The sequence below is a fragment of the Heterodontus francisci genome, unplaced genomic scaffold (genome assembly GCF_036365525.1).
Source record: "Heterodontus francisci isolate sHetFra1 unplaced genomic scaffold, sHetFra1.hap1 HAP1_SCAFFOLD_970, whole genome shotgun sequence".
In the NCBI taxonomy this organism is placed as follows: Eukaryota; Metazoa; Chordata; class Chondrichthyes; order Heterodontiformes; family Heterodontidae; genus Heterodontus; species Heterodontus francisci.
Window position 1 is genome coordinate 125,001 of NW_027141436.1, and position 7,500 is coordinate 132,500.

Sequence of the window (7,500 nt, forward strand, 5' to 3'; positions counted from 1 at the left end):
TGCCGGGCTTAATAGTCGGCGTGGGGGTGAATTTGCGAAGGTGGCCGTGTTTGTATGCATGTTTGCCGGCGTGTTTAGGAAGGTTGGGTGGGTGGGTGGTTGTGTGGGCGCCGTGGTCTGAGGGCACATCCTGTGGGATGTGGGAGGCGGGGGAAGGAGAGCGCCCTTGGTGCGTGTGTCTAGGCGATGCATTGCGGAAGGATGGGCGGGTGGGGCCGGGCGTGTGGGTTCCCGACTTATCGGTGAACCATTTGCTACTGCGGGGCCAAAGCAAAAGGGAAAGCATAAGGGCGCAGGCTGCCCTCTGCGGGACAGGTCCGGCCCTGACGCCGGTTTACGATTTCTCCGGTAAAGCACCTGTCGGGTGGCGACCGGAGGGTCTTTGCAGGGCCTGGATCTCCGAGCCCGTGGGACAGGCGGGAAAGGGTGGCGGCAGCCGGTTGAAGTCCCGACCCTGGGCAGCCTCCCGGTCCTACCTCCATAACTTCGGCGAGGAGGGTCCGATCCCCGCGCGGTCGACGGCAGGCGGTAGGGCTCGGAGGGGCGCGGCCTGGTCCGCGAGTGCCCCGGCGCCGCCCCTCTGCCCGTCCGAGGGACAGTAGGAAATGGCCATACCGCTTTCCGGCCGATTGCCGCCGGACGTCCGGCCGCATTCGCTCGGTCTGCGCGGCCGGCGGTAGCCGGGGGCGAGGGGCATCGGGCGGTGGCGGAACCAGGCCGGCCCGACCGCTGGGGGCCGCCCGGGCGACGTTTGAATCTGTCGGGTCGGACCGCCGAATCCCGCGGGATTTCGGGATCGAATCTGCGGGTGGAATCGGCACCTCGTCCCGCTGTCCGGTTCCCCCCGGTCGACTGCAACGGGTTTCCGAGGCCCGTCGGTCAGGCGCGGTTCGCTCCGCAATCCGCCGGCCGATCGGCACCGGGCGGGGCTCTACGGAAAGAGGGGACCCTCCCGCGTCGAGTGCCGGCGCACCGACCCCGCAGGCTGACCGGGAAGGTGAAGACTCACCCCGCTGAATGCCCGGCCCCGGGTACCCTCCGGCTCCGGGGCCATAACTTCGGGGAGGGAGGTCCGATCCCCGCGCGGTCGACGGCAGGCGGTAGGGCTCGGAGGGGCGCGGCCTGGTCCGCGAGTGCCCCGGCGCCGCCCCTCTGCCCGTCCGAGGGACAGTAGGAAATGGCCATACCGCTTTCCGGCCGATTGCCGCCGGACGTCCGGCCGCATTCGCTCGGTCTGCGCGGCCGGCGGTAGCCGGGGGCGAGGGGCATCGGGCGGTGGCGGAACCAGGCCGGCCCGACCGCTGGGGGCCGCCCGGGCGACGTTTGAATCTGTCGGGTCGGACCGCCGAATCCCGCGGGATTTCGGGATCGAATCTGCGGGTGGAATCGGCACCTCGTCCCGCTGTCCGGTTCCCCCCCGTCGACTGCAACGGGTTTCCGAGGCCCGTCGGTCAGGCGCGGTTCGCTCCGCAATCCGCCGGCCGATCGGCACCGGGCGGGGCTCTACGGAAAGAGGGGACCCTCCGGCGTCGAGTGCCGGCGCACCGACCCCGCAGGCTGACCGGGAAGGTGAAGACTCACCCCGCTGAATGCCCGGCCCCGGGCACCCTCCGGCGCCGGGGCCATAACTTCGGGGAGGGAGGTCCGAGCTCCGCGCGGTCGACGGCAGGTGAAAGGGGCCGGTGCGCCGCGGAAGGCGACAGCAGTCCCGTCAGGCTGCACCTCTGCTCGGGCGAACGGCGTCAGGAAAAGGGGAGAGCACTTCCCCACCGATAGCTCCGGAACGCCCGGACCCATTGGCCCGCGGCACCGGTGGCTGCTAGAGGGCCTCCGGCGCCGTCAGCCGGGGTACGTCCCAGGCCGGCCGGACGGCGGGCAGCCGGAGGCAACGGCCTGGAACGGAGCCAGACTTGAGTCGTTCCGTGCCGTGGGCAAAAAGGCAGGGCTGCGGGTCAGCGCAGTTTGGCAAACCTAGCCGCAAGTGCGGGAAGGGCGGAGGAGCACACGGACGCCGCCTTCCCAAACTGAGCCCAAAGTGCCCAGGCATGCCCCCTTGATCTCGCCTAATCAGTGAGCCCAAAATAATTTCAGAGTGTGGAAACCTTATCCAAAAAGGTCGAAAAGAACGGCCAGAGATCAAGTCCGAAAGGGGAAATCAGTAACAAGCAAGCAGAGTAATCATTAACCAAAAAGCGCAAAATTATGTTAAAAGTGTGAAATCATTAACCAAAAACTCGAAAATAATGTCCAGAGACCAAGTCCGAAAGGGCAAATGGTTAACCAGTAAGCAGAGTAATCATTAACCAAAAATCGCAAAAGTAAGTAAAAAGTATGAACATTAACCAAAAATCGCAAAAGTAAGTAAAAAGTGTGAAATCATTAACCAAAAACTCGAAAATAATGTGCAGAGACTAAGTCCGAAAGGGCAAATGGTTAACCAGTAAGCAGAGTCATCATTAACCAAAAATCGCAAAAGTAAGTAAAAAGTGTGAAATCATTAACCAAAAATCGCAAAAGTAAGTAAAAAGTGTGAAATCATTAACCAAAAACTCGAAAATAATCTCCAGAGACTAAGTCCGAAAGGGCAAATGGTTAACCAGTAAGCAGAGTAATCATTAACCAAAAATCGCAAAAGTAAGTAAAAAGTGTGAAATCATTAACCAAAAATCGCAAAAGTAAGTAAAAAGTGTGAAATCATTAACCAAAAACTCGAAAATAATGTCCAGAGACTAAGTCCAAAAGGGCAAATGGTTAACCAGTAAGCAGAGTAATCATTAACCAAAAAGCGCAAAAATATGTTAAAAGTGTGAAATCATTAACCAAAAACTCGAAAATAATGTGCAGAGACTAAGTCCGAAAGGGCAAATGGTTAACCAGTAAGCAGAGTAATCATTAACCAAAAATCGCAAAAGTAAGTAAAAAGTGTGAAATCATTAACCAAAAACTCGAAAATAATCTCCAGAGACTAAGTCCGAAAGGGCAAATGGTTAACCAGTAAGCAGAGTAATCATTAACCAAAAATCGCAAAAGTAAGTAAAAAGTGTGAAATCATTAACCAAAAACTCGAAAATAATGTCCAGAGACCAAGTCCGAAAGGGCAAATGGTTAACCAGTAAGCAGAGTAATCATTAACCAAAAATCGCAAAAGTAAGTAAAAAGTGTGAAATCATTAACCAAAAATCGCAAAAGTAAGTAAAAAGTGTGAAATCATTAACCAAAAACTCGAAAATAATCTCCAGAGACTAAGTCCGAAAGGGCAAATGGTTAACCAGTAAGCAGAGTAATCATTAACCAAAAATCGCAAAAGTAAGTAAAAAGTGTGAAATCATTAACCAAAAATCGCAAAAGTAAGTAAAAAGTGTGAAATCATTAACCAAAAAGTCGAAAATAATCTCCAGAGACTAAGTCCAAAAGGGCAAATGGTTAACCAGTAAGCAGAGTAATCATTAACCAAAAATCGCAAAAGTAAGTAAAAAGTGTGAAATCATTAACCAAAAACTCGAAAATAATCTCCAGAGACTAAGTCCGAAAGGGCAAATGGTTAACCAGTAAGCAGAGTAATCATTAACCAAAAGGCGCAAAAGTAAGTAAAAAGTATGAAATCAGTAACCAAAAAGCGCAAAAATATGTTAAAAGTGTGAAATCATTAACCAAAAAGTCGAAAATAATCTCCAGAGACTAAGTCCGAAAGGGCAAATGGTTAACCAGTAAGCAGAGTAATCATTAACCAAAAATCGCAAAAATATGTTAAAAGTGTGAAATCATTAACCAAAAACTCGAAAATAATGTGCAGAGACTAAGTCCGAAAGGGCAAATGGTTAACCAGTAAGCAGAGTAATCATTAACCAAAAAGGGCAAAAGTAAGTAAAAAGTATGAAATCATTAACCAAAAAGCACAAAATTAAGTTAAAAGTGTGAAATCATTAACCAAAAAGTCGAAAATAATGTCCAGAGACCAAGTCCGAAAGGGCAAATGGTTAACCAGTAAGCAGAGTAATCATTAACCAAAAATCGCAAAAGTAAGTAAAAAGTATGAAATCATTAACCAAAAAGGGCAAAAGTAAGTAAAAAGTATGAAATCATTAACCAAAAATCGCAAAAGTAAGTAAAAAGTATGAAATCATTAACCAAAAATCGCAAAAGTAAGTAAAAAGTATGAAATCATTAACCAAAAAGCACAAAATTAAGTTAAAAGTGTGAAATCATTAACCAAAATGTCGAAAACAATGTCCAGAGACTAAGTCCGAAAGGGCAAATGGTTAACCAGTAAGCAGAGTAATCATTAACCAAAAATCGCAAAAGTAAGTAAAAAGTGTGAAATCATTAACCAAAAACCCGAAAATAATGTCCAGAGACTAAGTCCGAAAGGGCAAATGGTTAACCAGTAAGCAGAGTAATCATTAACCAAAAATCGCAAAAGTAAGTAAAAAGTGTGAAATCATTAACCAAAAACTCGAAAATAATGTCCAGAGACTAAGTCCGAAAGGGCAAATGGTTAACCAGTAAGCAGAGTAATCATTAACCAAAAGGCGCAAAAGTAAGTAAAAAGTATGAAATCAGTAACCAAAAAGCGCAAAAATATGTTAAAAGTGTGAAATCATTAACCAAAAACTCGAAAATAATGTGCAGAGACTAAGTCCGAAAGGGCAAATAATTAACCAGTAAGCAGAGTAATCATTAACCAAAAAGCGCAAAAATATGTTAAAAGTGTGAAATCATTAACCAAAAACTCGAAAATAATGTCCAGAGACTAAGTTCGAAAGGGCAAATGGTTAACCAGTAAGCAGAGTAATCATTAACCAAAAATCGCAAAAGTAAGTAAAAAGTGTGAAATCATTAACCAAAAAGCACAAAATTAAGTTAAAAGTGTGAAATCATTAACCAAAAAGTCGAAAATAATCTCCAGAGACTAAGTCCGAAAGGGCAAATGGTTAACCAGTAAGCAGAGTAATCATTAACCAAAAAGCGCAAAAATATGTTAAAAGTGTGAAATCATTAACCAAAAACTCGAAAATAATGTGCAGAGACTAAGTCCGAAAGGGCAAATAATTAACCAGTAAGCAGAGTAATCATTAACCAAAAAGCGCAAAAATATGTAAAAAGTGTGAAATCAGTAACCAAAAAGCGCAAAAGTAAGTAAAAAGTGTGAAATCATTAACCAAAAACTCGAAAATAATCTCCAGAGACTAAGTCCGAAAGGGCAAATGGTTAACCAGTAAGCAGAGTAATCATTAACCAAAAAGCGCAAAAATATGTTAAAAGTGTGAAATCATTAACCAAAAACTCGAAAATAATGTGCAGAGACTAAGTCCGAAAGGGCAAATAATTAACCAGTAAGCAGAGTAATCATTAACCAAAAAGCGCAAAAATATGTAAAAAGTGTGAAATCAGTAACCAAAAAGCGCAAAAGTAAGTAAAAAGTGTGAAATCATTAACCAAAAAGTCGAAAATAATGTCCAGAGACTAAGTCCGAAAGGGCAAATGGTTAACCAGTAAGCAGAGTAATCATTAACCAAAAAGCGCAAAAATATGTTAAAAGTGTGAAATCATTAACCAAAAACTCGAAAATAATGTCCAGAGACTAAGTCCGAAAGGGCAAATGGTTAACCAGTAAGCAGAGTAATCATTAACCAAAAATCGCAAAAGTAAGTAAAAAGTGTGAAATCATTAACCAAAAAGCACAAAATTAAGTTAAAAGTGTGAAATCATTAACCAAAAAGTCGAAAATAATCTCCAGAGACTAAGTCCGAAAGGGCAAATGGTTAACCAGTAAGCAGAGTAATCATTAACCAAAAAGCGCAAAAATATGTTAAAAGTGTGAAATCATTAACCAAAAACTCGAAAATAATGTGCAGAGACTAAGTCCGAAAGGGCAAATAATTAACCAGTAAGCAGAGTAATCATTAACCAAAAAGCGCAAAAATATGTAAAAAGTGTGAAATCAGTAACCAAAAAGCGCAAAAGTAAGTAAAAAGTGTGAAATCATTAACCAAAAACTCGAAAATAATCTCCAGAGACTAAGTCCGAAAGGGCAAATGGTTAACCAGTAAGCAGAGTAATCATTAACCAAAAAGCGCAAAAATATGTTAAAAGTGTGAAATCATTAACCAAAAACTCGAAAATAATGTGCAGAGACTAAGTCCGAAAGGGCAAATAATTAACCAGTAAGCAGAGTAATCATTAACCAAAAAGCGCAAAAATATGTAAAAAGTGTGAAATCAGTAACCAAAAAGCGCAAAAGTAAGTAAAAAGTGTGAAATCATTAACCAAAAAGTCGAAAATAATGTCCAGAGACTAAGTCCGAAAGGGCAAATGGTTAACCAGTAAGCAGAGTAATCATTAACCAAAAAGCGCAAAAATATGTTAAAAGTGTGAAATCATTAACCAAAAACTCGAAAATAATGTCCAGAGACTAAGTCCGAAAGGGCAAATGGTTAACCAGTAAGCAGAGTAATCATTAACCAAAAATCGCAAAAGTAAGTAAAAAGTGTGAAATCATTAACCAAAAAGCACAAAATTAAGTTAAAAGTGTGAAATCATTAACCAAAAAGTCGAAAATAATCTCCAGAGACTAAGTCCGAAAGGGCAAATGGTTAACCAGTAAGCAGAGTAATCATTAACCAAAAAGCGCAAAAATATGTTAAAAGTGTGAAATCATTAACCAAAAATCGCAAAAGTAAGTAAAAAGTGTGAAATCATTAACCAAAAAGTCGAAAATAATGTCCAGAGACTAAGTCCGAAAGGGCAAATGGTTAACCAGTAAGCAGAGTAATCATTAACCAAAAAGCGCAAAAATATGTTAAAAGTGTGAAATCATTAACCAAAAACTCGAAAATAATGTCCAGAGACTAAGTCCGAAAGGGCAAATGGTTAACCAGTAAGCAGAGTAATCATTAACCAAAAAGGGCAAAAGTAAGTAAAAAGTATGAAATCATTAACCAAAAAGTCGAAAATAATGCCCAGAGACTAAGTCCGAAAGGGCAAATGGTTAACCAGAAAATCCGTCGAATAATGTCCAGAGACTAAGTCCGAAAGGGCAAATGGTTAACCAGTGGAAGGGCGATCAAGCGGAAAAATTTGCCCCGGTTACCCGGGATGGAGTTCCAGAGGTCCGGCCAGAGTTGTCAAATTCGTCCCGCTGATCGGACGCTTGTCATTCGGGTGGCTGGGGGTTGGCGGGGTATCTGCACAGTAGTAGGAGGTGGCAAGTCGGGACTTGGACGTTTATTCCAAGAGTCCACCCGAGCCTCCAGGTCTGCAGAGACCGACCCTAGCTGCCGCCCAACCGACTTTTAAGCCTTTTTCGGATGGGGATTTTTTCCCATTTTCGTCCATTTTTCGGGTTTTCTGTCGGGCTTAATAGGCGGCAGCCTGACCCCCGGCCGAGGCGGGGGGCGCACTCTCCCTTGCGTAAGGGTCCGGATTTGCCCCGGAAAGTGCCCCCGACGGCCTCCCGACCCGGGTGCCTGCAGGGCGGGGGAAAGGGTAGTCCCAGCCGCA